The sequence below is a fragment of the Phyllostomus hastatus genome, unplaced genomic scaffold, assembly GCF_019186645.2.
Source record: "Phyllostomus hastatus isolate PE091 unplaced genomic scaffold, TTU_PhHast_1.1 phas_contig_34, whole genome shotgun sequence".
Lineage (NCBI taxonomy): Eukaryota > Metazoa > Chordata > Mammalia > Chiroptera > Phyllostomidae > Phyllostomus > Phyllostomus hastatus.
The window spans coordinates 44,951,852-44,968,636 of record NW_025333857.1 but is presented as its reverse complement, the minus strand read 5'-3'; the positions used below and the strand labels follow the sequence as shown (position 1 = coordinate 44,968,636).

Here is a 16,785-nt window from a genome sequence, read left to right as displayed (position 1 = left end):
CCGGGGGAGGAACGGCGGTGTCAGAGCCCTGGTTTCTCCAAGCCTGGCTCCGGGCACTCAGCACCACCTCCCCCAGGCAACCGGCCCTAGGCTACGCCCCCTCCCATCTCATGGTTCACTCACTGTTTCCAGAGTCTGCAACTAAATTGTGCCTAGAGGTGATGAAGGGTGATAGCAGCCTTAATAACAATAGGTACCATTCATTGAGCACTTAGTGTACTGACATTAGGAATCACTTTATAGTTTTCAAATTTATGTAACCCAGTGCCCCTTATAATAAATACTTTTCAACACCACCTTTAGCATTCATAGACAATATAACCAAACTACATCACCGTTCCATAATATTAGACCATAAAATGCCATAATGTAAAGGGGCAAATAAAATAAATTTATAGTACAAAAATACATATTTTGCACCCTCTTGGGCAGCATGTATACTAAAATTGGAATGATACAGAGAGACTAGCATGGCCCCTGCACAAGGATAACATGTAAATTCATAAATTATTCTCCATTTAAATATATAAATACATATTCTGTCCTGAAAAAGTCCAGCCATCATTAATATAATGAGAATGGTTTGACAACATGAATGTAACCTGGCAGCCAGGGAGAGTGGCTTGGAATGCACATGTGTGAACAATGCTGACTTCACTGTACTAGTCAGTGGGGGTGGCAGATGCCACTGAGTGAGCATGTGTACTGTGTGGTAGTTGCATTCAAAATGACGGAGGGAATACAGCAATGAATCTGCAGCATATTCTGCATTAAGTTTGAACATTCCTCTGCGGAAATTATTTGGGTGATTCAGAAGGCTGCAGCTGTGGGCAACTGGTGATTGGCAGCCTCATCACGACAACATGCCCACTCATGCATCATGTCTCATTCAGAGTTTTTTGGCAAAACATTAACTCACCCAGGTGACTCAGCCCCTCTACAGCCCAGATGTGGTGCTCCACAACTTTTGGCTTTTCCCAAAACTAAAATCACCTTTGAAAGGGAGGAGATTTTAGACCATCAGTGAGATTCAGGAAAATATGACGGAGCAGCTGATGGTGATTCTAACAAAGGATTTTGGAAAGCATTTTGACCAGTGGAAGAGACACTGGGAGAACTGTGTGAGGTGCCAAGATGTCTACTTTGAAGGGAACCGAGGCTTCATTGTCCTATGTACAGTGTTTCTTGTATCTTCTTCAATAAATGTCTCTATTGTTCAGCAGATGGCTGGATACTTTATGGACAGACTTATATATTATATTTATTACATTATATATTATATCCATATATACATATAATGTATATATATATAAGACTTATATATTATATATAATACTTATTGTATATTATATAAATTTCAATATGGAAATGAATGGACAGACTCCCACTAGAAGACATGATGAAGCAATCATATGCTTGTGCCTTCGATTGTCTGTGAATATGCAACTAGGAATACAGACTGATACAGATGTGTTGCATAATTAGCTCAAATACCACCAATACTATTGCCATTCAGTTATGATTTTCTGCAGTGGTGAGCTCTCCTGCTTAAGTTCAAAATAAAACAACAGTCCAGTCTTCCCTTGATTGACAGGGTGCGCTGCTCTCTCACCCATCCTCTTTTTTTTTTGCCCCTCAAGGTCCAGTCTACCTCCCTTCTCCACCCTGCTTTTGGCCCTGGGAGCATGACCCACTAACCATACCCCTGCCCTCTGGTTTCCTATTATGTTTGGCTAATGAGAGCCCTGGCAGGAAATGGAGTGAGGGAGGTAAGGAAGTTTGGGGTTTTTAATTTCTGCCTCCCTCCCTGGCCATATTCCTCAACCTAGGGAGAAATACTGCTCCCCACTGCTGCTCTGAAGGTGGCTGTAGTGGATTCTTCCCTTTCATTCAGGCCCCTTTCCGCAGAGAATGCTAGCTTTCATCCTAATAGCTGTTATCCCCACCTTCTTTACTTCTGGGGGGGGGCAGCAATGTGCCTGGCTAATAAAACCACATTCCTTGCCTTCCTTGCAGAAGGGGATGGCTAATGAGAAGGCAGTGGAAGTGAGCGGGTGGGGTTTTGAGAAAGCTGTTGTGGGGGCTAAAGATAATAACACTTTTCTTCTTACCTTCTAAATTCTTCTGGCTGGGTTAACAATCAAGTTAACAGAGACGGATTAACAGGAGAAAAGCAAGTTTTAATATATGTACACAAGGAATTCACATAAGCATGAAAATTCCAAAGACAGTGAGTCAACATTTTTTATGAGCAATGCATTATTAGCCATTTTTATCATTATGAGAATATCAGAAAGTACACTTATACAAACCCAGATGGTGTAGCCTACTGTACACCTAGCCTATTGCTCCTAGGCTCCAAGCCTACCCAATCTGTTACTGTACAACATGGGATTAAATCAAGCACAGGAGAAAATGATGCAATCAAAAGACACAGTGAACATGAAAAGCATGAGGCAGCTGTCTGCTTAACATAGCGTATTTATACAGCAATCTTTCTTAAATACAGATATAAAGTTTGCTATTATATAATATGTAATAGTAAATACATAAATGAGTAACAGTCATGTATTATCGTTATCAAGTATTATGTACTGTACATAATTGTATATGCTGTGCTTTTTATATGACTGGCAGTGCAGTAGGTTTATTTACCCCAGGACTGCCACAAATATGCGAGCAATGCATTGCTCTATGATGGATGGTGGCTGCAACATCATCAGGCCACAGGCATGTTTCAGTTCCACAATAATCTTATGGGACCACCTTTGTGTGTGTGATCCACTGTTGACTGAAATGTCATTATGCAGTGTATGACTGCATTCTAGAACCAGACAAAACTGTGTATAAAAGGATGTTGTAAATACCGAATATGTATTAGATTGTGTTATTGTTAATTTTATTAATACTGTGGCTTATTGTTACATAAGTGTCACTGTTAAGTAGTTTTTAGTATGTAGTATGTAGTTCTTGGGAAGGAAACTCCTGTTAAGTGGTGCTCATCTAGAAATAAAAAGCCAAAATGTGAGGCAACAAGCATTTATTTGGGTATCAAAGAATTGCATTTCTGGGAGCATCGATTCAGGCGGACACCCAAATAGTATCTTGATTACAAGGTAAGGGCAAGGGGTTTTTATGAGAAAAGGAAGGGAATAATTACATAAATAGATGAAAGAAATTCCTATTGATGCTAACAAGCTGCGTTACTCTTTAGCTATACATAGCTGGTTACAGATTCTATCTTCAGAAAGAGAGTCCATAATCTTCAGTCTTTGTTGTCAGGATGTCTGCTTTCCTGTTAGCTTCACAAAGTTGTTTGAAAGACAATGTTGGTTTGACCCAGCCCAAAGGTCTGGCTCAGTTCAAACAGTTCAAACAAAGGTTCAAGGAGCAGGACATGTAAGGCAGTTGTTCTGGAACGGCAGCTTGGCTCAATTTTAAAATGGCCCCAATTATGTCAACTTTCGCAGTGGTGTGAATTATTGAAACCCAATGGTATTTGATGTTGTAAGTAAAAGAAACAAGGGGTAACCTAATGTGAGTGCTCCTCAAACTTTTATATGCACAGAGAAAAATTGTGGGAGATGTTATTAAAATGCACATTCAGACTCAGAGGGTCTCGGGTGGGACCTGACATTCTCTAACAAGCTCTTAGGTGATGCTGCTTATCTTGGACATTTGACTGGCAAGATCCTATGAAATCTTTCCAGGTGCTGGGGAAAGAAAGGATGAGAGAGGAGAAAGGTAAGCTGAGAGCGGAGAGGAAAGAATTTCTGAAAATGGAAAATAAGACATTACTTAGAGACTCTATTTCCAAGCAGGTTAGTAATTAATAAAAGCCAGGAACTGTGCATACATTATTTCATTGAATTCTTACAACCTTATGTAAGGAATTATAATCTTTATTTTACAGCTGAGAAAATAAGTGGAAGCTCAGAGAAGTTAAGGGATATACCCAAAGTCATATAGTAGGTCAGTGGCAGGGATAGGATTGAGACCCAGGTTTTTCAGAGGCCAGAACCCCTTTATTTTCTAAGCACCCTGCTAAAATTCTAGGTAAATCTTACTCTTTTTGCTGAATTGTTCTACCTCACCCAGGAAATGCTGGTCAGGGAAGGAGGATAAGACCACCCTAGGGAACCAGGCCCACTGGTATTTGAGTCTGTTGGGCTCAGCTCTTATCTATACTAAAGGCTTTCTATGGCTGCTAAACCTTGTTTGCAAACACTGGGGACTGAGAATGGGAAGTGGGAGGGGTCCTGGTGGGATGTTTACAAGTTTTGTTGGACAATTTCCACTTTGCAAGCCCAGTCTGCTTTCTGAAGGTTGCCATAGTCCAGCAGCAAAAGCATGCCCTGGGAGGTAGGAGCCACAGAGGTGAGAGCAAACCCTACCCTGGCTCTGACGTGGGACCCTCACTTTTCCCTGAAGACCTGAGAGCTTTAAGAGACCACTGAAACCTAACACAGTAGTTTGGCCCAGAAATCAGCAGATGGGCAAATGCCAGGCCCCAGTGAGGACCCTCACTTCCTCCAAGACAGGAGATAAATGGGTACTTTGTGTTCCCACAAAGGGTCAGCCCCTCAGGGCAGTGCCTCTGGGATAGGCTCCCACCACTGAGCTGTTCCCCTGGGCTTTGGCAGAAATCTGAGCCATTTCCTTCTCCAGTTTCCTACCTGTGACTAGCTTTAATCTAATTTCAGCACCACAGGACCTGGGGAGGGTTTCCTGCACAACAGATCTTTGATTGGGAAGGTGGTTTATCATTCAAAAGGATGATCAACATTAAAGAAAGAGAAGATGTAAGTGACTAATGTGTTCAGGGGACGATAAGAAGGAGGCACTCAGGGTGACCAGGAAGGGATAAGCCTGGGATAGCAGAGCAGGGTTGAGGAGGTGCAGGTGGAGAGAATCATGGAGGCCCTTCAGGAAGCCTGATTGCAGAAAAGCATGAAAGCTTCTTGATGAGAAGATAAGTCCAACACATGTAGAGTGTTCCCTCTCCTGTCCAGAGGACAAACTGCAGTCTGTTGTGACGTTAGCCTCACAGATGTGCTGAGGCTATAGGACACACTGGTTTTGGGTCTGGGAGCCAGCTAAAGCAGCCATCTCAGAGGTGGGGAGGGTTAGGGCAGTGTCCAGAGGCAACCTAGTGTGGAGTGTCTGAAGGAGAAAAGACTTAGCAGTATCTAACCTGGCTGAGCCACAACCATCCTCCAACCTTCATTTCTTCTGAGACACTTCCTGTTCCCGGGCTCCCACTCCCCTCATTTCTGAGACAGCACCAGCATTCCCAGGGCAGGGAAGGCCAAGCCCACCAGAAGGGCTGCAATACTGAATGGCGTTGGATATCCCAGATCACTCCCACTCTGGCTGGTTTGGTCCTAGAAGCAGAGGAAAGCCAGGAAAACCTTCCCTGGAGACCATGGCCTTCACTGTTTCCTGGCCACCACTGTCTTCTGTGCCGTGCTGCTCCAAATTGGTGACAACTCTTGCTGCCTCCACTTTCTTCATTCCCATTCTCCCAGCACTCTACAGTCTTGCTTCTGCCTGACCTCACCCCACTGAAACTGCTCCTACCAACAACATCAAGTCTGGAGCCAAATCCAGGGGCCACTTGTCAGTTTTTTCCTTTCCTCTGAGCCATTTACCTGGTGATTTGAATCCTTCTCATAAATATCAACTCTAGGGCTTCTTTAGAATCCCTAGAAGGAATTCATGTGTCCTCAGACTGTCTTCATGCATTCTCTGAAATTGTTGCACAAGATGTTGTATAAAGGTGCATTTTTCTAGGAAATTCACTGGATTCATCAAACAATCTGCCAAAATGTTAGGAACCAGTACCCTTGAAATCTCTATTGGCTAGGATTAGAATCTACTGGGAAAGATTTAAGATAACAATGGTTGACTTGTCTTTTGTGTACACTAGTAGGTCATCAGAGCAAGAATGGTGGCTCTGACCTATGCACTACCCAAGGGCTCAGCTTCTTCTAGCTCTGCCTGCCATCCCCAGGGTGTAGCCCTCAACTTCGTCATAGTCCAAGGTGGTGGCATCTCATGCTCCAAGCAGCATGTTGGAGGGAGAGACAGAGAAGGATATAAAGGTCATGCTTCTGCCATCTCTCAAAGATTCCTGGGAGCTGCTATGTGACATTTCCACTTTTATACTATTGGTCCAAACTTAGTCACATGGACATATCTGTCTAAAGAGGTTGCTAAACATCTCTATTCTGGGCAGTCATATGCCCAGCTGAAACTTTTATTACTACGGATGAAGGAGAGAATAGATATTGGCAGACAGTTATCAGGACCTTCAGTGTTTCCATGAAACCACCAAAGGTGGGTATGTAGACTGGTTCATACAACATCCTTTTTCACTTCCTTCTAGTACATTACACCTGGGAAGCCACACTTTCTAGACTCCCTTGCAGCTGGCATTCCAAATGTTATTTAGGAATTGTCAATTCAATGAACTTCCATGAGACATGAACATGGAACTAAGTGGTGAGAGGCAATAAGTGAGGCATCGGTTTTTCTGGTGTGGATCGTGGCAGACTACTTTCATGGTCACCAGCTTCCTGGTTCAGCAGCAGTAGTGGTGGCGGCTTCTTTCCTGATCATGACGGACAAGGCATGATTCTGAAGGCTTACAGCAATCTCTGGAAGCTCCATTTTAGGTCTACTCTACCAGCCCTTCCAGCAATGTCGTATGTATACCTGAGTTTCTCAAACTTTTAATGTTTAGATGGAGGGCCTGAAGATCGGGCTGAAGGGTAGATTCTGATTCAGTAAATACGGAGTGTGACCCCACATTCTTCATTCCTAACAAGCTCCGGGGTAATATCTGATGGTTAGGGTGGATTTTTTAAAAAAGATTTTATTTATTTACTTTTAAAGAGAAGGGAAGGGAGGGAGAAAGAGAGGTAGAGAAACATCAATGTGTGGTTGCCTCTCACGTGCCTCATACCAAGGGACCTGGCCCACAACCCAGGCATGTACGCCAACTGGGAATTGAACTGGCGATCCTTTGATCCACAGGGTGGCACTCAATCCACTGACCCACACCAGCCAGGTCTATGGTGGATTTTTGACGGCTCGGTCCTATGGTATCTTCTGTTCACCTACATTCCTTTCTTCTTTAACTACCTAAAAATGGTTTCTGAGTGTCCTAATTCTGTGACTTTCTTCCTTGTCTCTCCTAAGGGATCTTCTTTTTGTGTTTGTCCTTTACTATTGGTTTATTCCAGGGTTTAGGATCATTCTATAGACTCTTCTTAAAGAATCTCCTCCATTCTTTAGGCTTTAATCACTACCTAATGTTTCTGAAACTCCCCAACTGTTTGTTCAGTGGCCAACCAGCTGCCCCTCCCTGCATCTTCCATTGTTTCCCATCCCTCCTTGCTTTCTGTATCATCCTTAAAGCTTTAGGTTTGCATCTCCATAAAAAGAATCAGCACATAATCCTTGCCTTAGGCTCTGTGTTCTAGGGAACCTGGGCTAGTACAACTTTCAACAGATTCCCTTTCCTTTTTCCTGGAATATTAATGTCTCCTGGATCTTGGGTTCCTAGAAATTTGGAGGTGCTGTATTGGTCATCTTTCCCTGTATTGAACAGGCACATGAGAATCAGCATGTCCAACTGGATCAATCTCTTCTCCTTCACATCTGTTCTTTTTCTGGTCTGACCTCTCTGAGTCACTGGGGCCACACTGTGCATTTCCAAGCTACCTGGGTATCATTCTTGACTCCTTCTCTTCCTTTCATCTAATCTGTTACCCCTCCACCCTCCTCTTTTCTTCTTCTCATCTAACTAACACTTACTTATTCTTAAAGAGGCAGCGTAAGTACAATCTTCATACACCATCTCTTTCGTACAGGTGATGTACCATCTACTGAGCTCTCATAGGCCCTTGAAATTCTCTCTCTTACAGCACTTGTCATACTTCATGGTAATTAATTTTTTCTTTTCTTTCTTTTTATTTATTTATTTTTAAAGAGAGAGGAAGGGAGGGAGGAAGAGAGGGAGAGAAACATCAATGTGTGGTTGCCTCTCATGTGTCTCCTACTGGGGACCTGGCCCTGCAACCCAGGCATGTGCCCTATACTGGGAATCAAACCAGTGACCTTTTGGTTCGCAGGCCAGTGCTCCATCCACTGAGCCACATCAGCCAGGGTTCTTTTTATTTATTTTAATGTTTAAGTTTTTAATAGTTGTACTCATGGCTAAGATTTATTACAGCAAAAGGATACAAAGCAAAATTAGCAAAGGGAAAAGGCACATGGGACAAAGTGTGGAGAAAACTTCTGAGTCCTGTCCCCATGGAGTCACACAAAACATACTTAATTCTTCCAGCATCAGATTGTGACAACCCATGTACAATGTTGTCCGTGAGGAAAGCTCATTAGAGACTACAGCCCAGGATTTTTATTGAGGATTGATTATAGGTGTCCTCTGCTTAGCCTGTACCAAAATTTCAGACTCCCGGAAGCAAAGCAAGCCGATAGCATAGACCACACTGTTTGCACAATCTAGACACATTAATCACCACTGCTGGTGAGGTTCAGGAACAAGGGAACACACCTGAAATTCAAGTTCCCAGATGTTGGCCAAGGGCCAACTTTGTGAGTAGGCCTCTCTAAAGATATATTAATTGATAAATTCATTCACTTCATTATCAACTCATATTAGGCACAAGGTCTTGGGGATACAGGATCCCTGTTTTCATAAAAATGAAAAGGTCACAGTGAGTAGGGAGACATTAAACAAAAGACCTAAGTGAGATACAGAATGCTAGAAGACAATAATGCTACAGAGGAACAATGCAGAGAAGCGTAAGGAACATCAAGACAGCCTGGGTCTGTGCTTGTATCGGGGTCGGAGTGTTCAGGGTCGGTCTTACCAAGAGGGTGGGAGTTGAGCAAAGCTTTCTTTTTATTTTTAACAAATCTGTCTCCCACAACCAACTTTGGCATTTTATTCAACCCTTAATCCCCAGCACCTTGGATAGAGCAGTGATTAATTGATAGATAGGAATGAAACGAGGCAAATGAGAAGGAGAGAACTTAGGTTTGTAAGCCTTCTAGGGGACGAAAGAGAATTTCCCCTCTATCCTTCTGATTTATTGACTGAGACCTCTGTTCTAAAACACAATTAACAAGAGAAAAACAAACAAGTTTATTAGCATGCATACCTCATGTATAGATGGGAGATACCCAGAGAAGGTGGCTGAGAATTCAAGATTATATACCATCTTAATAGGGGACAGGTTACTTAGGGGAGAAAAAATGATTTTTAGGAAAGATAAATGGGCCCTTAGAAGAGTAGATAGGAGATTGTGACAAAGTTTGTCTGAGTGTGATCTCCAGTCTCTCCTGTGATGAGTCAATCTTCCCCAGTTAATAAAGCTCCCTGGAAGAGAATCTGATAAGTGAGTTCCTTCTGGAGGGTCTGTCTTTAGGCAAATAAAAAGAATTCAGAGAAAGCCTCTCCCTACATTTGCTGTTTTTCTAGTGCCTTCAGCTCAAAATAATCAATATACTGAAGTTGCATGTTTTGGGGTGGCCTGTCTTAAACTCCTGCAGTCATATTTTGGGCTGACACATTCTGCTACCCCTCAGCCTCCACCTTAAGTAAAGTGAAAGTGTTCTGAGATGATGTCCAATACGTTTTCTTTGTCCTGGGCTCAAGTGGCTGGAAACTACACCTTATAATCAGCTTCAAAGCACCACTCAAAGAATTTAGGTGAAGTGCTCAGGAAGGACAGCTGCCACACACAGCAGCAGAGCCACCCGGGCCTGGTTCTTAGAGGAGGCGCCCACTCCCAGGATCAGCACTCACAGGGACCTCAGTGTGACTGCCTCCTGCAACTTGGGGCAGCTTCCATGCCCGGCCCTCGTCCTGGCTCTGCAGCACTTAGGCAGGGAGCCCCGCTGACTCATGCTAAAAATCAGAAACTCATACTTGATATAAAATAAAGTTCCACTTAGGGGAGTGTATTCATATCCTCATTTTGCCATAACAGCGTATCACAAACTGGGTGGCTTGAAATGACAGAGACTTATTCTCTCAAGTTCTGGAAGCCAGAAGTCTGAGATCAAGTGTCAGTGGGGTGGGTTCCCTCTGAGGACTCTGAGGGAGAATCTCTCCCCTGCCTCTCTCCTTTTTCCCCATGATCGTTGGCAACTGTGGCATTCCTTGGCTTGTGGCTTGCTCCAGTCTCTGCATGTCTTCACACGGCCTTCTCCCTGTGTCCTTCTGTCTTTACATGGGTTTGAGGCGCCTCCCACCAGGCCCCCTGTTTGGAGAAGTTGTCTTCATAGAGGGGTTCTTAGACTTCCTTTTTGGTCATTCTTTTAAGAACTGAATACTTGTTTTTGAACTTCTTCCTAGAAAAATGCACTTATAAATGTAAGGAGATGAAAAATATTGCATGCTATTTCCTTTACATTCTGTGTTCTGAAAGTTCATCATAATTAATCTAGGTGTAGGTATTTCTTTCTTGTCATTTATTCTTCTTGGTTCTCAGTGGGCCATCTCAGTTTGAAAGCTTACACCTTTCTTCAGCTCTGGGAAACATGTCATTACAGTTGACTTGAACAGCAAGAATTTGAACTACATGCGCCTACTTACACATGATTTTTTTTATAAAAAGAGCTACAATTTATAGATCATTTATTATTAGTTTAGACTTTCTCTCTGAATTATCACAGGTTGTGAAATAGTTTTTAGTATTATTTGATTTTTATAGATAAGAAAGTGAGACTCAGTTTAAGCAATTTGCTTCAGGTCACAGGTGATAAGCAACAGGATCAGGAATAAAATTTATGAGGGCTGAACCCAAAGTCCACGTCTTACCCATTAGGTCTTAGAGCAGCTGATGCATTGCAGCTGTGCCAAATGTTGTGCTCCACAAATGAAGCCAGGCTTTAAAGCATTTATGACACTTTGAAGTGACAAAATTGGGCGTTGATTCCTGTAAGTTGGCACTGAGACCTTCTTAGAGATTACCTAGTAAAAACTCCTTTTGATTTCCTTTCAGGTGTACACCCCAGTGTTTAGACACGACATAACTTACTAAGTGATCATCCCAATGAATCTCACACCCATCTAGAGGCAGGATAGTAAGAAGCTATGAAAATTCCTGGGCAAGTTGAAGAGGGAAACTGAGACAAGAAAATTAAACAAGGTCAAACAGTTTGAGCAACTGACAGTCAGATGGTGACTCAGAAGAACTTGTCTCCCCTAACCGAGGAGACTTGAGAATGAATGGTTTATACCTCTCCCCCCTAACCAAAGAATACATAGCTTAGATCTCCCTGGTCTGGGAGATAGAGAAGAGACCCAATTAATGTCATTTGTGCCAACTAAACCTAAGGAGAGATGAAATCAGAAACAGATAACAAAACCCCAATAAAAGCCAGATAGACTCAAGATGAAAGTAAAACAGTTTAGCAGACCAAAGAATATTTCCAATCCGCCACCGCCACCGCCCCACCCCCACCACACCATGCTCTTGTTTTGACGCATCAGCATGTTAAAAGTGCACCTGGAAAACTGATGAATATTCTGCTGAAACCCTCCTTTGAGATTCTCACCCACAGAAAAGGATAAAAAGCCCTCAGGACAAAGACTCAGGGCGGGCTCCCTCTGGAGCATGCCCATGCCCCTTCTCGGGCATGAACTTCTCATTTGCGCCTAAACTCTAAGGGTCCCAAGGAGACTTGCTGCCAGGGGAGCAGTGGCCAGTGGCAGTTCTACCCATGCTTACCCTCTGATCCTGTCTCCAGGACCCCCTTTTCTCTGACTTCCTGGTGAGCTGAAGGCAGCCCCACCTAGGCTCACTCCTTTCCTGTAAATGTTCTGGTGAGCCAAAGCGGAGCACCACCTAGGCTCTCTCCTATTACTTCTTTTACCCTAAGTCTCTTCCTTGTTTCACTCTCCCCAACCTTAATAAATGTACTCCCCAAATCACCTGGACTCGTGTTGTGAAGTCTTTCCTACACAAAGCCGAGGACCCACACACTGCAGGCCGGCCTGGGCCAGACCCATTCCAGGCCAGTGCCTGTCCACTTGTCTTTTACACTTGGAAATTATTTCCTTGGAAATAATCATTTAGAAAAATTATATTTTACACTTTGAGACAACTGAGAGAAACCTTCTCAAAATACATATAACACACATAAAAATAGACACAACACAGAGGTTCATCACAATAATAACACACACATTGCTGTGCAGTGTACAAGATGAACATTGTTTTCTTGCAAATCTAAACTCTACACCTGTCAAACAACAACTCCCTGTTTCCCACTTTTCCCAGCCCCTGGAAATGATGATTCCACTCTCTGTCTCTATTAATTTGCCTGCTCTAGATATCTCGTGTAAATGGAATCCTATTGTATTTGTACTTGTCTTTTTGTAACTGGCTTATTTCACTCAGTATGGTGTCTTCTTTAAACTTCATTCACTTGTAGCATGTATCAGAATTCCTTGCCATTTTAAGGCTGAATAATATTCCACTTAGTTGTAAGGGGTTTTTTGTTTGTTTTTCTTTGTTTAATTTTCAACCTTCCTATTGCTTTTCATTTTTTGGTGTTGTTATTGCTTCCTAGTTTTAGTGCATTGTGATTATAGAGTGTTATTTGTACTCAATCTCTTTTTGGACTGGATTGAGATTTTTATTCGTTTGGGGGGTTTTTTGTGGCCTTATATGTGGTCATTTGCTAATAATCCATGGCTATTTACAAAGAGTATATTCTAGGTTTTCAAGGAATGAAGCTTGATATCTTTTAATTTGATCTAACTTACTAATTTAACAAATCAGGTCCTCTATATTCTTATTTATCGTATGGTTTACTGATCAGTCATGGGCTAAGAGAGGTAAAGTAAAATTTTCTACTATTCTGTATTTGTCAATTTTTCCATTTATTTCTTATATTGTTTTTGCTTTATGTATCCTGATGCTAAGCATTTTGTGCATAATTATTTATGACAGATCTTCATGTGGCTCTCAGCCTTTATCATTATAATGTTTTCTCCTGTGTTTAGTTTTCTGATTTTCTATAAATTCAGGCATGTCTGATATTAATACTGTAACACTTGTTTTGTTGTTTGTACTTGCATTTGTTTTTGCTTTCTATCTCTTTCTACTCTTCTACTTTCAATCATTCTGAGAAACACAATTTTAGGTGTATCTCTTGTATGTGGCACTTTCGGGCTTTACTTTGTGATTCCACGAACTGTTTCTAAAGAGTAAGATTACTAGGTTAAAGGGAAAGATAGCTTTTGTCACTCTTGATGTCTTTTATGGCTCTGGCTTTTCACTAGTTGCACCACTGTATTCTGTCACCAACCATTTAGAAGTAAACCTTCTCCCCACCATTGCCAGCAGAGCTATTATACTGCTGCTTTAATTTTTAATAGGCGAATATGGGACCTTACTGTTCTTTCATTTGCTTTTCTTGGCTATATTAAATTCTACTTTAAATAAATAAAGATAGGGAAAAAATAGGCCGAAATGACGTGTTCCTCTTTGGATATCTCCAGTGAGACTAAAGTGGGTGGCGGCATTTCTTAGTCCGGTTTCACACGACATTGGACCAGTCACTTCCCACAGGCTCCTCAGCCCATGGATCTTCCCAGGAGAGGTTGTCTAGGCTCCTTCCTCACAGCCCTGCACCTTTCTTTGTTTCCTTCTGTAGTGAGTAGGCAACACAACAAAATAGGAAGGTATGGTGTCTGGAGCTAGAGTGAATTGATTTAAATCCCAGCTCCATCTCTGCCATTTACTAGTTATGTGACTTCTGGTAATTCCTTACCATCTCTGTGTGTTGGTTTCCCAAGGGAAGTAATGATCACAGTAGTAACGTCTGTTTGGGATGTTGTGCGGAGTAGTTACTTTATGCAAAGGACTCAGTCTGGGTTACTTTGTAGGCTCTGCCTCTGGGAACTACTCCTTTTCTTCTTCAACTATGAGGTTTTGGGGGGAGATTTTCCCTCTTACATGACTCTGCTTCCTTAGCCTCTGCATTTAGTGTTACACTGGGGGCAGGCTTCTAACACAGCAGTGCCAATCAGAGTCCTTTACTGGGATCCCTGAAACTGGGAAATAAGGAAGGAAACCTGAAGTAACTCTCGCATGTGCAATGTGGACTACTGGCAGCCATGTTTCCAGTCTGTGGAGAGAAGCAGACATTAGAGATAGAAAGAGCCTAACATTGTTAGAACTCTTGGTTCCGTTTTTCCTAAGCTCACTTGCAAGCAAAGAGAGTTTTAATATATCTCCTAAGGTACCTTAGAATAGTACATATCATGAGGTCTCCTGTCTGTGTGTCCACTTCTTTCTCTTTCTGTCTCCTTTTTTTAAGATCTTTTTTTTAACTTATTTATACAGAGAGGGGAATGAAGGAAGAAACAGAGGGAGAGAAACATTGATGTGTGAGAGATACATAGATCTGTTGCCTCTCTTATGCCCCCACCCAGCGACCTGACCTGCAACCCAGGCATGTGGCCTGACTGGGACTCAAACCAGCCACCTTTCAGTTTGCAGGCTGGCACTCAATCCACTCTATGACATCAGGCAGGGATCTTTTTAAAAATTTTATTTATTTAGTTTTAGAGAGAGGGGAAGGGAGGGAGAAAGAGAGGGAGAAAAACATCAATCAGTTGCTTCTCACATGCTCCCAGCTGGGGACCTGGGGACCTGGCCAGTTACCCAGGCATGTGCCCTGACTGGGAATCAAACTGGTGACCTTTCAGTTCTCAGACTGGTGCTCAAGCTACTGAGCCATGCCAGCCAGGGCTGCCTATCTCTCTCTTAAAGGACAAGAACTCTTGTAAACCCCTTACTAATGCGCGCACACACACACACACACAATCAAGGCAATTCCCAGCTTCTTATGGTCCTTCTGCCTGCACTGTCTGCACACACCAAACAAAAGACAGCTGTGTCGATGCCGGTCCTTAGGAACTGCATTTGCTAAACAGGATGTTGTCCCAGAAAGATGTGCCCTTCTCTGTGTGCTCCTTGTCCTTTTTTTCACTGCTCTATTCAGTAACTTCACAAATATATAATGAGCAGCTGCCAAGAACCATGTCAGGCCTGGGGGCCCAGAGAGGCAACAAACAGTTACTGCTGTCAAGGAACCCACAGGCTTATGGGACCATCAGGCTGTCAAGAGACAACTCCAAGAGAGACAGTGGGATGAGTGTTGAGCAGATGTTATTACCAAATGCTGCAGCAGCTCAGAGGAGTCTCTGTCACTGGTTGTCTGGGACAGTCGTCTGGCTGGCCTACCCGCCTCCAGCTTCTCCCCACCCCAGGGCCACCCTGCCCATTGCTGCCAGAATGCCTTCCTGAGCACAGCTCAGCCGCTCCTTCCTCCACAGGCTTCAGCACACATTCCTTAGCCTGGCGAGATCCTCATCCAGATGTTGCCTCTACCTACTTTCTCAGCCACATTGTCCACCATTCCCCATTCATTAACCTCACCCCCAAATCTAACCAGCCTGCTCACTCTTGTCATATGTCTTCAGCGTTTTCATACCACTGTGCCTCTCCTCACCCTGTTCCTTTTGTCTCCTGTCCCTGCAAGTGTCAATTGCCACAAAATGTGGCAAAGGTGTGTTACCTCTCATGTGCCTGCTCTGGTCATCTGGCTGTGTTGCTATGTAGATAAGTATTCTGTGGACACACCTGGGCCCAGCAAAAGAGTGAAGGGATCAGGTGGCAAAATCTGCCATGGACACCAAACTGAGTGTGTGCTCGGTGTGTGTGTGTGTGGGTAAACAATGCACTTGGGGTGCATTTGCAGACTTCGTTGCCCCTGTTTCCCATCCCCATGAAGACTTCCCTATGCTTCCAAGTGAAATTAATGCTTCCCCCCCCCCCCCCGAGCTTTTATAACCTTCTCTCTACAGCTCTTTTCAGAGCACAGATTGCTCCTTTCTTTTTAAGGATCCATCCCCCATATTTTCTATTTGAGGGTACAGATCTACCATCCTATGGAGCATGGTACAAGGTAGGGAGTCAAAACACATGATCTGAACAGATGGAGCCACATGGAACACCACTGCCATTCAGCAGGATGGGTGTACAAGCGCCTAAAGAGCCTCAAAGGCTCTGTCCTAAGGAACTGGCTTTCCCAGCAGGTTTCTCTGCCGGGGGCAGACTCAGAGGATTGTGTCATTGTGGCCGTGTTCTCACTCCTGAGTCCATTCCCTGTGCTGTTACCTCTGTCTGACCTGTCATTTGCTAACTTCTTGTGCGGCTGTGACCACTGTGGTCTGAGCCCCCAGCCTGCCTCTTTCATTCTTTTACTCACTAAACTATTACTGATGCCTCCTCAGTGGTCAGCTCTGTGTTTGCTGTTTGGGGTACAGGGATGATGTCCTGCCTTCATTCCAATCCCTAACTTGGGGAGAGTGGGCTAGAGATGGAGGCAGGTCTGAGACCTGGGTAATAGGAGACGAGTGATGTGGGCCATAAGAGGAAAGCAGGGGACTGCTGAATGAGAACTGCAGAAGGTTTCTGGGGTAGGAGGTGGAGGTTGCCGACACACCCACACTCACCAAATTCCCTTCCCCTCTGCGCTCCTTAGCACCTCATGACTGAGTCGTCTGATTGCCACAGCTACAAGCTCTGTCCTCCCCAGTCCAGGGACTTACATAGATGGAGCCAGGAAACATTTAAACAGCCTCAGTACACCTTACCACCTAGACCCCACCCCACACAAACATGAACACCCAGCACCAATTACTTACCCCCCACCTATCCCCCACCGTAC

The 16,785-nt window shown here is 43.5% G+C and overlaps 1 non-coding gene across 1 annotated transcript; it reads left to right on the top strand.

Annotated features, from left to right (window-relative positions):
• The first annotated feature begins 418 nt into the window (after positions 1-418).
• LOC123820348 lies at positions 419-522 on the top strand. The gene has a single exon (XR_006785964.1). It is a non-coding gene; the product is annotated as a U6 spliceosomal RNA (small nuclear RNA).
• The last annotated feature ends 16,263 nt before the right edge of the window (positions 523-16,785 follow it).